The sequence below is a fragment of the Ctenopharyngodon idella genome, chromosome 20, assembly GCF_019924925.1.
Source record: "Ctenopharyngodon idella isolate HZGC_01 chromosome 20, HZGC01, whole genome shotgun sequence".
In the NCBI taxonomy this organism is placed as follows: Eukaryota; Metazoa; Chordata; class Actinopteri; order Cypriniformes; family Xenocyprididae; genus Ctenopharyngodon; species Ctenopharyngodon idella.
Genome location: NC_067239.1, coordinates 9271396 through 9285669, shown reverse-complemented (window position 1 = coordinate 9285669; position 14274 = coordinate 9271396). Strand labels below are relative to the sequence as shown.

The 14274-nt window shown below is 37.9% G+C and overlaps 1 protein-coding gene across 1 annotated transcript in view; it reads right to left on the bottom strand.

The window, feature by feature from the left end:
- The window catches only part of LOC127502615 (rho guanine nucleotide exchange factor TIAM2-like), a 28320-nt gene extending 26395 nt beyond the window's left edge, over nt 1–1925 (bottom strand). Inside the window, exon 1 of the mRNA XM_051875642.1 lies at nt 1758–1925. The gene's annotated coding sequence lies outside the window, so the exon portion shown is untranslated. The remainder of the gene's footprint in view (nt 1–1757) is intronic.
- Nucleotides 1926–14274: the final 12349 nt, after the last annotated feature.

The window sequence follows — 14274 nt, the reverse complement described above, 5'->3', positions numbered from 1 at the left end:
AACTTTTAGGACCGAAAACATCACAGACAGTTAAGTTTAGTTAAGAAGACTAAACATTTTTGGATGAGAAAGCCAAATATAGTGTTTCAGATGCATACCATCATAGGCAGAACTCCAATTACAGCTCATTATATATTAGCGTGCGCATGGCATTATGATCAAAAAGCCGGTATGGTTGGATGCCGGAGGAGTGTGTGGTGGTGATTATGGGGTAGTGTTTCCATGACAGAGGCACTCTGGTATAAACCTTCTGCTGCTGCTGAAGACGCTCGCTCTACCAAATCCATGGCTTTATTTGTCTGCAGCTGATGCTTTGAACCCCATTCACCTTAGCTGCACTCAGGGAATCCAGCTGGTCTCTGGATGCTCTTTGAGACCTTGAGATCCATAGCAAACACTATGAGGCGGTGACAACAAAGAAGCACACACACCCTGCGGATGGGGGTGGTTAAGGCTCTTGAAGACACAATAAGAGGCATGAGGACTCTTAGGGGCAACATGCGGTGGATTTCGCACAGTGTAAATCATTAATAGGTTTGTCCTATTAATTTAAGGTCCCTGTTTTTAAAGAACATATGTGGAGATTATACTGCTCAGCATCGCTACTTAGACCTTAACTAGCTATCATTAAAGCAAATGGAGGAAAATCTCATTAACATCATTTTATTCAATACTAAGGCAATTGGGAGAGGACCTATAACATATTAATCTGCGCTCTCAATACTCTTCCTGCATATCTACAGATTGTACCTTGTTAACGGTAGAAAGGTTCTTCATCAAATTTAGTGGATACCAAATTTGACTGACCAAACGTTTCCAAACAGGTTTCCTAAACACCCCCTTTAGGCCACTGGCTGGGCAAACAGATAGTGCCGCCCCAAACTTACACATTGGTTGAGGCAATGTTGATATGTTGTGTTTGGTCAGGATGCTCAAAGGAACATTTAAAGTCACCATGTAATCAAAGTTGACAATTCTTATTGCTTTATTTATTAAATGATTTATCCATGCACATTATTTTTTTTTTAAAAATTAATGTGCCCTCATTATCTTTAATTATCTCATTTCATTATCACTTTTGCAGCAACATCTCTGATGATGTTTATTGGCGCAAGGGTGGGACAACCTGTCACTCACATGAAATCGACCAATAGCAAACCACAACCATCCAATCAATTGCCCATGAACAAAATCAAGTCCCGCCTTACATTTTTTAGTATCTATGCTAAGCCTCTTTTTTGAAATTTTATGGTGTAGGTGTCTTTCTTTAAAATAAATGACACTTGATATTTCATTATCCAATGAATAACATACTTTTTAACGTTTGCTTAAGTGTCCAAAATTTTTTGGGGCCAGTGTTATTACTGTGTAATATTCTTACAGTAAACAGAGAAAAAGAAGAAATAGACAAGAAAATTAAGAGCTCAGTGTTGTTTGTACAAAGAAAGAGAGACGTCCGTGGCAAAATGTATATAGGCTTCTAACAATGATGCTACAAGGTCCTATGAAGCGTACTGTTTCGTAATATTGTGACATGCCATGCTGTGATACATCAAACAGTTAGTATCTTTACTAATGGTAAGGATAATATGCAAACTGAAATATAATCTATTTTCGACAACAACAACAACAAAAAATGTGCGTAACATAAAAGTGTTGTACGCTCAACTTTTGACAGCTTCAATTCTACAGCCTTTATGCTGCGTCTGAACCAAAGATCAAACACATTGCAGAAATATTAAAAGTTATCCACTCACCGCAGCTGAAATGAAGACAACTATAAGACAATATTATCTTTAGAAAACAAAATCCTTAAATATGGCATTATCTTCCAGGACAAGTACACGTCGTTCTCTCCTCGAGCTGCAGAAAGCCAAATGACCATCATGAGCCAAAGCGCGCGCTGAAACCACACCTCCACCCTCTCCAAACTCTCTCTCTAAAACATTGAGTTGTTATTCGCATTCCTGTTGATATTATTCACTTATTATCCAGCTTTAATGCAGTTCACGTGAATGTTGCTGCACGCACTGTTTCTTTCTACAGTGTTTCAGCGACATGATGGTTCTTAGTCGGATTTTTTCAATGAATCTGACGAATCGGTTCGCAAAATCAGATCTCGAATTAATACCGTTTCTTTAAGAAGCGATGAATGAGCTATAGTCAATTTATTTGTAGTGGTCCGAGACAGATTGTCAGAAATCAAACTTGACAGTTCTTATTTTTGTGAATAGTTACAGTAGGCTACTTATTATAAATGATTTATCCGTGCACTGTACATCATTGTTTTTTAAATCACATGACCTCATAATCTTTAATCAAAACCTCTTCCCCTCCCTCTTGCAGCAACATCTCTTCTCTGCTAAGGTGTTTACTGGCAAGAGGGCGGGGCAACCTGTCACTCACATGGATCAACCAATATCAAACCACAATCCAATCAATTTCTGATGGATAAAATCAAGTCCTGCTCTACTTTTTTTTTGTTCCAGAAGCTGTTTCACTCAGATACTGTATGTCACAATAGGGAAGAAAAGACTACCAACACTGCTTCAGGAAGCTTTGGAGCGTTATTAATCAGCGTGTCGAATCAGCGGTTCGGAGCACCAAAGTCACGTGATTTCAGCAGTTTGGCGGTTTGACACGCGATCCGAATCATGATTCGACACGCTGATTCATAACAAAGTCCCTTTAAGACAAGTCATTTCACTCGGCGGCCATCTTTGAAACACCTCTCGGGCATCCTGGGCTTCATTCAGCTCCTATCTCTTTGAATGGGGAAACATCAAATTCTCCAAAGCTGTTTGCCAAGCTTTTGATTAAATTTTATATTTGAAATCACCAATGAAATCTGACAACAACTGTCTCATAATTTTTTTTCCCCAAACGCTCAAATCATGACGAAAAAACAGTATTTAGGCTGGATCAAGCTAATGCGCATGCGCAGACCTAAATGCGCGTCTCTTGTGCCTCATTTCGGAGGCGCGCGTCTGACTGTTTCTATAGAAACCGGTGCTTCTAACGGCCGCTGCAGTGACGCGATGACTTTACAGGTCGGCGATTGGCTCTTATTTTGAAGGCGGGACTTATTCCGCCATATTGAGCGTTACACTTTCTCCCATTCAAAACAATACGAGTGACATGTCTTGTGTTATTCTATAGTCTTTGTTCATAATGCTCCGAAGCTTCCTGAAGCAGTGTTTTGAAATCTGCCATCACTATATAAGTCATTATTTTGTTTTTTTGGTGCACCAAAAATATTCTTGTCGCTTTATAATATTAATATTGAACCACTGTACTCACATGAACTGATTTAAATATGTTTTTAGTACATTAATGGATCTTGAGAGAGGAAATATCATTGCTGGCTATGCAGGACTCACTGAGCCATCGGATTTCAACAAAAATATCTTAATTTGTGTTCTGAAGATTAACGAAGGTCTTACGGGTGTGGAACGGCAAGAGGGTGAGTAATAAATGACATTATTTTCATTTTTGGGTGAACTAACCCTTTAAAGCAATATTTCACTCAAAAAATGAAAATTCTGCGATCATTTACTCACCCTCATGTCGTTCCAAATTTGTATGACTATGGCCTACTTTCTTATGTAGATCACACACACACACACACAAATATTAGTGAAGAACAACTTAAATTTAAATCTATTTCCTTACACAGCGCTATTGTATGACCTATAAAGACTTCAAGAACATCAACAGCATTAAAGCTCATTCACTCTTGTTTTATTGAAAAAACAGCATCAATATTCTTTTAAATTTCTCCTTTGTCTTCATTGGAAGCGAGAAAGTCATATGGTGTGATCTATTCCTTTAATGTCTTGCGTTCTTAAAGGCTGGCTGTGCAGAGACAGAACAATCCACACGTCTTCGTAAACAGACATCTAATGTGCTAACAAGGGAAGCCTGATTTCAATTTCTACAAGACACTTTAAGCTCTCTCAAACAACTTCCAGACTGTTTTGTCCCAAACCCATGTAAACCCATTTAAGAATGTTAATGAAACTGCATTGCTGTCATGTCTGATGGTCAACAACAAATTCAAGTGAGATTTAAACTATTTTTAAAAGACATGCACAGAACTGTGGGATATTAGGCAGTGAAGTATACACAAAAGCAAATATTTTGTATCTTGAAACAACCCTTTGACCTCTCGTCTCACAGAGATTTAAACCCAGTCAGCCAGTCAGACTATTAGTGTTCACGTTGTCCATGCTTGACTGGTTAAGTCTTTTGGTCTATTGTTATTTCTGCCTTTCCATTTCTCTTTCCGTTGAGGTCAATGTCTGTTTAGAGGGTCGTCTTCAGTCACACAGAAACACGTGTGTTTTGTCCTAGCCTGCAGCCCTAACATTGGCCGCTGATCACACAAACACCATTACCCACAACATTATTACCCCAGCCTTCCCGCTGGTTTGCCCGCATTGCAATCTGAGTGCAACATTTCACATCTTGCAGCTCCTTGTTAATGGTAATAGCGATCGCTCACACAGAACACTGAATCATAGCCGAGGGGCCCAAGAGTTAGACATCTCAAGAGCAGAGAGAATCATATCATGCAATGGAAACAACATCCGAGACCTCATGGGAAACAAACCGCCCGCAGTAGATATAGCCAATCAGCATTATTATTCATTTCACTCCACCGAGGCAGAAAGAAACTCATCATGAGCCTTATTGACACGGGGATAAAGGAAGATTGAAGTTTGCACAGTAGAATTTGAAGACAGATTAAAGGGAGGTTTAATAAAGGCCTCAGAGGGGTGGAAATCAAAAACTGGTTCTTATTCAGAAACAGTTCCATGTTCTAAAAAAATGTCATGATGTTCGGTTCCATTAACAGTTCTTGAATGTATACATTGTGGACAAGTAATGAATTGACACTATAGAGAAAAAAATGTTTTTGCTGAATAGCTGAATTGTGAGTTGACTGAATTGTACGCATCGCCTAAAATGACAAAAATTGAGACTTCCACACACAAAAAAAATGTTTTTACTGAAGAAATTCATTGTTTATGTGAATTACTTTTCATATTGTGTATATTTAAACTCTTTTGTATGTACATAGATGTTTCTTGTGCATACCACTATTTTTAGAGTGTTTTATTTCTAAAAAAAAAAAAAAAAAAAAGCCACTATTGATTGTGAAAAGAAAGACAACATGAGACAAAAGCAATAAACTGACATCATTACATTGTATTAGTAGTAAGTACTAAGTGCACAGTGTGTAGCACATAATTTAGGACACAACTGGTTGGTTGTTCTAGTTAAAGATACACATTTAGAACAGAGTACCAACTCCTTAATGGTAAGTGAATTTGGAGTTGGAACCATAATCGTTAAGTTCCTTACAATTCCTATGCTTAGACAGGGTGAATTTTACATTGTGAACAACTTGAAAAAGTGTGTTATGGAACACACACAGCCAAAGACAAATGTTCATGGGAAAGAGCGATATTATAAGAAGTATGCTATATGGAGTCTCACCCTTAACCATGGAACTCTTCCCATATAATTACAGAGCTTCAACAACAATTCCCTGGAAAACGAACAAACCCGTCAGGCTTTTATATTTTAGTTAGAATGAGCAATAGATTCTCTTATATACTATTATGAGTCAAACCAGAAGAATGAGTTGCGAGTTTGCTGCACTGTGGTTTACAGTGAGTCACAGTTCAAAACCACACTCCCTCTAAGGAATGCACAGGAACCTCTCTCCAAAACCTACCTTCAGCAGGCCAATGGATAAGCTAATGTCGCATCCACAGAATGAAGCCACATTGTAGTAGGAAGAACATACAGTACATTTATAAAGCTATGGGTTGGGGTCAATGATGTGACGGGTCATTTTTTTGTCCAAAGGCCTTAATAATAATAAAAAACAAAGATATAACAATACATCTAGAGTATGTAAGGCAGTACAACTAGATCTCTTTTATTGAATCCAAAAGGTTTTATTTATATTTTGCTACATATAAAGGTATTTTAAAGATTTTGAAGTGTCAAATGGTCATTCGGTTTAATGGTCCAAAGGCCAATACAGCCATTTCATTTGTGATTAAAATATCTTAAAATGTAATAAATGTATATATTTTTTATTCTGGCATGATTTTATAACATCATATATCAACATAGTGCATCATGGTATTAAAATTATGTGTAGAAGTCATTGCTTTGTTATGACAAAGAATGTCCGGAAAAATGAATTTCAATGATGTCATTCGGAGTAACCAATATAAAGGGACCATTTTGGATCAAGTCATGGGGTCAATATCATGTGACATCATTCAGACACTTGCAAAGTGCCACATGGTCATGAAGCAAAGTTACTAACTCTCTCTTAACTATTTGAAAAATTCATGTTTTCATTTGCTTCATACGCATGTCCCGAAACATCAGGTTATTCGGTACAACCACTATAAAACATGGAAAATGTTGTATTTAAAAACTTGTACTAAATATAAAACGATTGATTGTGCTTTTGCTAGCTAGCTAGCAAGCTAATTAGCTAGCTAGCTAGATATCAGCCTGTTAGCATTGTTTGAAAATATCATCATTTGGTATAACCAAAAATGTCATTCAGTAACACCGAAATGTCGGTTAAACCGAATGACTTTTTTGGTGACAAATTTTGTCCATCTTGTAAAAAATTACAAAAGCAGTGTTAATTGATTATAAAAACTACATAATCTCATTGTTAACACTTAATAAAACTTCAAAATTAATTAATTATATCTCCATTTACACTTTTAAAAACCTTATTCGTCAATGACCCATTGGTTTGTGGCGCTCGGTTCGAACTGGGCATTTTCAAATGCTTGAATGTCTACTGGAACTTAGAACTGGGAAATGTCACCTATTCAGGTTAAGATGGTCAAGTGATCAGAATTAGATTCTTACACTTTCAGAAAATGGACACATTCATGTCTACTTTCTCTTGATAATACTTTATGTAACCAATGAACAAATTTTTACATCGGGAATCTAGAAGCACAGAAGATTTTTCAAATATTGTTTATTGTTTATATTATTTTATATACACCTTTAAAGCATTTTAAATGTATTAAGTCACCTCTGTCTGGATTATGATGTATGTAACAGCCGCACTGTGCAGGAACCCTCCAAAACTTCTTCCCTGATATCCTGTTGTGAGGTCTGAGGTTGTTAATCGATGGTATATGCTTTTATTGAAGCCATCTGTTCACATTATTTCAACTTATTTTTAAAATAATCATGTTTAACAGCAGAATTCCTCATAAAAACTACATTAGCCATGTACAGAAAATTCCACCAAGCAAATCGCATTATTGGTCCCTACCTCCACTCAATCACAACAGCTCAGACTACCTGATCCACTCAGTCATCTGAAGTAAATGCTATACAATAGTGGAATTGGTTTAATTCCACCAACCAGAAACTGATTCAGGAATTATACAAGTCAATGTATCAGAATTGTAATGCGCTTTGGCTTGACTACATTATCAAACAGTTAATAATGTGTTGCTAATGTTACACAAATCATGTTCCCATTCGCCATCTCAGTTTGCCTTCTAAAAATCAGCATCCTTAGAAACGCTTTGAACATCATAGAAAGTCAGTGGAAAAAGACATATAGTTCATCATAACATTGTAATAAACATCATATACATAATTCACCCTCTATATTGCTATACTGAACAAAATTATAAACGCAACACTTTTGTTTTTGCCCCCATTTTTCATGAGCTGAACTCAAAGATCTAAGACTTTTTCTATGTACACAAAAGGCCTATTTCTCTCAAATATTGTTCACAAATCTGTCTAAATCAGCGTTAGTGAGCACTTCTCCTTCACCGAGATAATCCATCCACCTCACAGGTGTGGCATATCAAGATGCTGATTAGACAGCATGATTATTCCACAGGCGTGCCTTAGGCTGGCCACAATAAAAGGCCACTCTAAAATGTGCAGTTTTATCACACAGCACAATGCCACAGATGTCACAAGTTTTGAGGGAGCGTGCAATTGGCATGCTGACTGCAGGAATGTCCACCAGAGATGTTGCCCGTGAATTGAATGTTCATTTCTCTACCATAAGCCGTCTCCAAAGGTGTTTCAGAGAATTTGGCAGTACATCCAACTGGCCTCACAACCATAGACCACGTGCACCCACACCAGCCCAGGACCTCAGCATCTTCACCTCCAAGATCATCTGAGACCAGCCACCCGGACAGCTGCTGCAATAATCGGTTTGCATAACCAAAGAATTTCTGCACAAACTGTCAGAAACCGTCTCAGGGAAGCTCATCTGCATGCTCATCGTCCTCATCTGGGTCTCGACCTGACTGGCAGGCGTATGTTATGGACAACAAACACAGGTGCATTTTATTGATGGCATTTTGAATGCATAGAGATACTGTGATGAGATCCTGAGGCCCACTGTTGTGCCATTCATCCACGACCATCACGTCATGTTGCAGCATGATAATGCACGGCCCCATGTTGCAAGGATCTGTACACAGTTCCTGGAAGCTGAAAACATCCCAGTTCTTGCATGTTTGGGATGCTCTGGATCGGCGTATATGACAGCGTGTTCCAGTTTCTGCCAATATCCAGCAACTTCGCACAGCTGTTGAAGAGGAGTGGACCAACATTCCACAGGCCACAATCAACAACCTGATCAACTCTATCTAGTTCTTGTGCTCACTGTGGAAAAGCTCCGCCCTGTACATTGACGGGATTGGTTGCGTGTTTGTGATGGTATAGGAAACCTGCGGTTTTAAACCGTGTTTTTGACACTCTTTGGTTCACTGCAGTTTTAAGGGGAAAATACTCAGCAATGGTGTTGACTGATGAATTTGCACATGATCTGTCTTAAAGCATATTAAAAACACCACATAGATATATAAACAACATTAAAAACTTGATTTTCACCACTCTTTCTCCACCTTTTAATGAAGACTTTTTTTCTTTTCTTTTTTTTTTCCCTACATGGGAAAAAGATTAAATGTCTAGACCTGTCTGCGATCCAAGACCTGCAGTGTGAAATGTGTTTTGACTGGAACTGACAACAGACAGTTGTGTAGTTTAAAAGAAGAATTGTGTGCTGTGTTGGGGGAAAAGAAAGTAACTACACTACAATTTTTACACTACGTGCAAATAGCCCACCTTGTTGGCAGAGGCTATTTACACCAACCATTGTCTGGTTGAGCCAGACAAACATGAGCAGCGAATTAAGGATAGTGGATATAGTTTTTGATGTAACCCAAGTTTGAATCCTCCTTTTTCCAATTTTCAAAATTTTATGTGGTGTCCTTGATCAAATGGGCTCCCATCCTGGACCTTTCCTGATCAGTAGGTTCAATATTAGGGTTAGGGGTAGGTCTAGGTAAGGGCATATAATTTAGAAGGGATGCTAGGGATATGTCCCTATAAATATGGTCCGACTTTATATTAAGGGCGTTTTCGCATCTGGCTTATTTGAAGTGTTTGTGACAGAACCTGGCACCTTTTCTCCTTTAGTTCAGTTAGTTTAGGCATATGTGAACACGGCAGCCAATCATGCTCGGATCTGCACCAAAACAGACAGTCTGATATCACCTGAATGAGGTGATGGATCAAAATGAATCAAATTATGAGGCCAAATTGTAAATTACACATACACCCCAAAAAAATGAAGGTTCGTTGATGGTTTCATTAAGAACCTTTAACATCCATGGAACTTTTCCATCGCACAAAAAGTTATTTATAGTGGAAAACAGTTCTTTAGATTTTTAAAATGTTCTTCACACTAAGAAAAAAAAATGGTTCTTTTAAGAATTGTTCACTAAAAGGTTCTTTGTGGAACCAAACATGGTTCTTATATGGCATTGCTGTGAAAACACCCTTTTGGAACCTATATTTTAAAGAATGTATTAAGGTTCTGGTTCTCTTTTGGGGTTGCTATTGTAGAAGAATACACACACATACACCGTTATGAACTGGTGGACAGCACACTATCATTATGTTTCATTGAGTTGGCCACATGTGACCACTCTGAAGAAATATGGTCTCATAGGAAACGTAATAAGATGTAGTATTCCATTCTCCGTCCAACACAGACACTTTCTTCTGTTTACAGTGAGTGTCTTGCCTTCTGTCTGACCTCTGTTGTGTGTTAAACCGCTGTCTGCTGCGTAAATAGACAGTAACATTGTTATTTTGAGCCCAGGAGACATGAGTTTACCCTCTCTTCACCTCATAAGAGACAATAACCCGTTTTCTGTGTGCCTTTTTACACTGGCCGAAGGCCTGTTTGCACTAAGCAACTAGCGTTGCTTCCTAATTCACATATTATCTATTCTAAATACCCCAAAATGTATAGTGAATATAAACAGTATGCTAAAGGTGCCGTGCATACTTGCTGACTTTGTAGGCAGAGTTTGCACACAAGAGCACCTCACAAAACTAATTTCAGACAGACTTCTGAGGCAGTGTAACAGTTTAATAATCTACAGCAAAATAGAGCGAGCTTTGGTAATGACTAAGCAAATATGTAATTACTACAACAGTAATTTCTCACTATCAAAAGTGGAAAACCTTGGTCAAAAACATACATTTACACACAGACAGACCACCAGCCACAATCTTCAGACTCTTAGACATCTTTATTTTTTAGCTCAACTGCCACAGAATGGAAAGCACAGGATTGTGGGATATCAAAGGCAGCGAAGGATACATCTATGCTGACTTTAAAAATTGATCAGATGAAGGCATCTCAGGAGACAGGAAGTGAAGCTAACATTGGATTTGGACATGCCTTGATGCCTTTTATGTCATATGCAATGCTCCAGGCCAGGGAATTGTAGTTCTTTCCCTTATTAAAGCCGTTAAATAATCTTTTTGTCTTTATTTTCAGATACATTTTTCTTCAAATCAAAGTTGTGGAAATGTTGTGATTCACCTCTTGTTGGTTGGTTTGGTTCATGGTTTAAAATCTTTCGACTTTTTGAAAAATCTGTATGGGGAAAAATGAAGGGAAAAAATACTTCTGCAACAAAGGTTGAAAATCAGTTTTGTGAGGTACCTTCATGTGCAAACGCTGCCTGCAAAGTCACTGCCTGATAGGGAAGCAAGGCAACAAGTCAGCTGCCTAGGCTTTCAGACACAGCCATTGTTTCAGTGCCTAATATAGTCAAAGTTAGTAGCATAAGGACATTCATCTGTCAAATTACTCTATGGTGCTCCCTACAGGCCTTCAGCTGAAAGTGCCCAGACTCTTCTATTCTCATGTAAATGAATGTCAGTGAAGGATAACAGGACTGCAGCCAGATTAACTCTCTTTGTGTTGGGGGACAAAAGCTAGCAGCAGATGGCCGACTCTGATCGGTTTGCTGGACTTTTCTTAAAAAGTTTCTGTATACATTCATATACTCATCCCTCACAGATGGCATGAGCTGCAGCTCTGTCTAGCATCATTCCATAAAAGACATTTTTGCATTTCTTTTTATTTAAATTAAAGATGTAAAAGGGACAAAAACATGAAAATTCTGTCATCATTTACTCTACAACCTAATGTTGTTCAAAACCCATGACTTTCTTCGAAATCATCTCAGAAACATAAATGAATATATTTTTTATTTGAATTAATTTTAATCACATCATTTCTGCCAATCCATTGAAAGAAATTTTAGGCTTTTATTCACATATAAACATTGATCAATGCACTTACACATCAAACATTGTAAAACACGGAAGATCAAATGTGAAACCACTCCTTTTTTCTCAAAGATATTATTTTTATCACGAAAACCCAGATCATTTTTCTCTTTCTGTTCATAAACAAAAGTGGTTAAGTCTCCATTCTGTCTTCCATTACTCTTGAATTCAACTCTCTAATTTCATCCCTCAGACTTATACGCAGTTATAAAAATACCATATTTTTGATGCATCAATAGGGTTTATTTAGAAATGTGATAACTTTATAATAACTTTATTATGCTTTTCTTCTATTTATGTACATGCAGCCATATATTTACTCTACTTTCTGTTCTTATGTTGTTGTTATTGTGTCATATTCGAGATATTTTCTGCACCTGTATGTTCTGCAAAGAAAAGAAATAAACAATGAGATTTGTTTTCATGCATCAGGTAATATTTGAGCTTCTGTTTATCATATTTGATGAATAAATGATGACAGAATTTTCATTTATGGATGAACTATCACCTTCAACTATTTTTTTTTTAAGTTGTCTTCTCTTTTTTTTGTTTTTAATGGAAAGCTGAAAATGTTAAAACTCTAAAATTAGTGGTATCAAGCCGATTTTTTAGATGTAGGCCTGTCAGTTCTAGTGTAAAGTATTTGAGTAAATGTAATTAGTTACTGTTTTTCTTTACTCCATTACATTTGTGATGAGTAGCCTATTTACTCTCTACATTTTGCATGGCTTTTAACTTTTTCTGCAGCAGTTTATTTCTGAGAAAGTAAGTGATATCACCATCTACAGGGCATTGAAGCTACTATGTCTTGAGCATTTTGCTACGTCTACAGACATTTGAGTCTCAGTTAAGGGCATAAGTAAACTGTTATCCTTTAAAACGTTCTCTTCAATAACGGATAAATAAAATATGTTAAGTAAATTTAATTAGTCAAAGCCTACCTGCAGTGGAGGTGCTGGTTTCGGCCTCATCAACGGCTGCACTCACGTGACACGTCCTCATCTCATACAGGTGCTGGTCATATAATTAGAATATCATCAAAAAGTTGATTTATTTCACTAATTCCATTCAAAAAGTGAAACTTGTATATTATATTCATTCATTACACACAGACTGATATATTTCAAATGTTTATTTCTTTTAATTTTGATGATTATAACTGACAACTAAGGAAAATCCCAAATTCAGTATCTCAGAAAATTAGAATATTGTGAAAAGGTTCAATATTGAAGACACCTGGTGCCACACTCTAATCAGCTAATTAACTCAAAACACCTGCAAAGGCCTTTAAATGGTCTCTCAGTCTAGTTCTGTAGGCTACACAATCATGGGGAAGACTGCTGACTTGACAGTTGTCCAAAAGACGACCATTGACACCTTGCACAAGGAGGGCAAGACACAAAAGGTCATTGCAAAAGAGGCTGGCTGTTCACAGAGCTCTGTGTCCAAGCACATTAATAGAGAGGCGAAGGGAAGGAAAAGATGTGGTAGGAAAAAAAGTGTACAAGCAATAGGGATAACCGCACCCTGGAGAGGATTGTGAAACAAAACCCATTCAAAAATGTGGGGGAGATTCACAAAGAGTGGACTGCAGCTGGAGTCAGTGCTTCAAGAACCACTACGCACAGACGTATGCAAGACATGGGTTTCAGCTGTCGCATTCCTTGTGTCAAGCCACTCTTGAACAACAGACAGCGCCAGAAGCGTCTCGCCTGGGCTAAAGACAAAACGGACTGGACTGCTGCTGAGTGGTCCAAAGTTATGTTCTCTGATGAAAGTAAATTTTGCATTTCCTTTGGAAATCAGGGTGCCAGAGTCTGGAGGAAGAGAGGAGAGGCACACAATTGCTTGAGGTCCAGTGTAAAGTTTCCACAGTCAGTGATGGTTTGGGGTGCCATGTCATCTGCTGGTGTTGGTCCACTGTGTTTTCTGAGGTCCAAGGTCAACGCAGCCATATACCAGGAAGTTTTAGAGCACTTCATGCTTCCTGCTGCTGACCAACTTTATGGAGATGCAGATTTCATTTTCCAACAGGACTTGGCACCTGCACACAGTGCCAAAGCTACCAGTACCTGGTTTAAGGACCATGGTGTCCCTGTTCTTAATTGGCCAGCAAACTCGCCTGACCTTAACCCCATAGAAAATCTATGGGGTATTGTGAAGAGGAAGATGCGATATGCCAGACCCAACAATGCAGAAGAGCTGAAGGCCACTATCAGAGCAACCTGGGCTCTTATAACACCTGAGCAGTGCCACAGACTGATCGACTCCATGCCACGCCGCATTGCTGCAGTAATTCAGGCAAAAGGAGCCCCAACTAAGTATTGAGAGCTGTACATGCTCATACTTTTCATGTTTTCATGTACTTCACTTTTCAGTTGGCCAAGATTTCTAAAAATCCTTTCTTTGTATTGGTCTTAAGTAATATTCTAATTTTCTGAGATACTGAATTTGGGATTTTCCTTAGTTGTCAGTTATAATCATCAAAATTAAAAGAAATAAACATTTGAAATATATCAGTCTCTGTGTAATGAATGAATATAATATACAAGTTTCACTTTTTGAATGGAATTAGTGAAATAA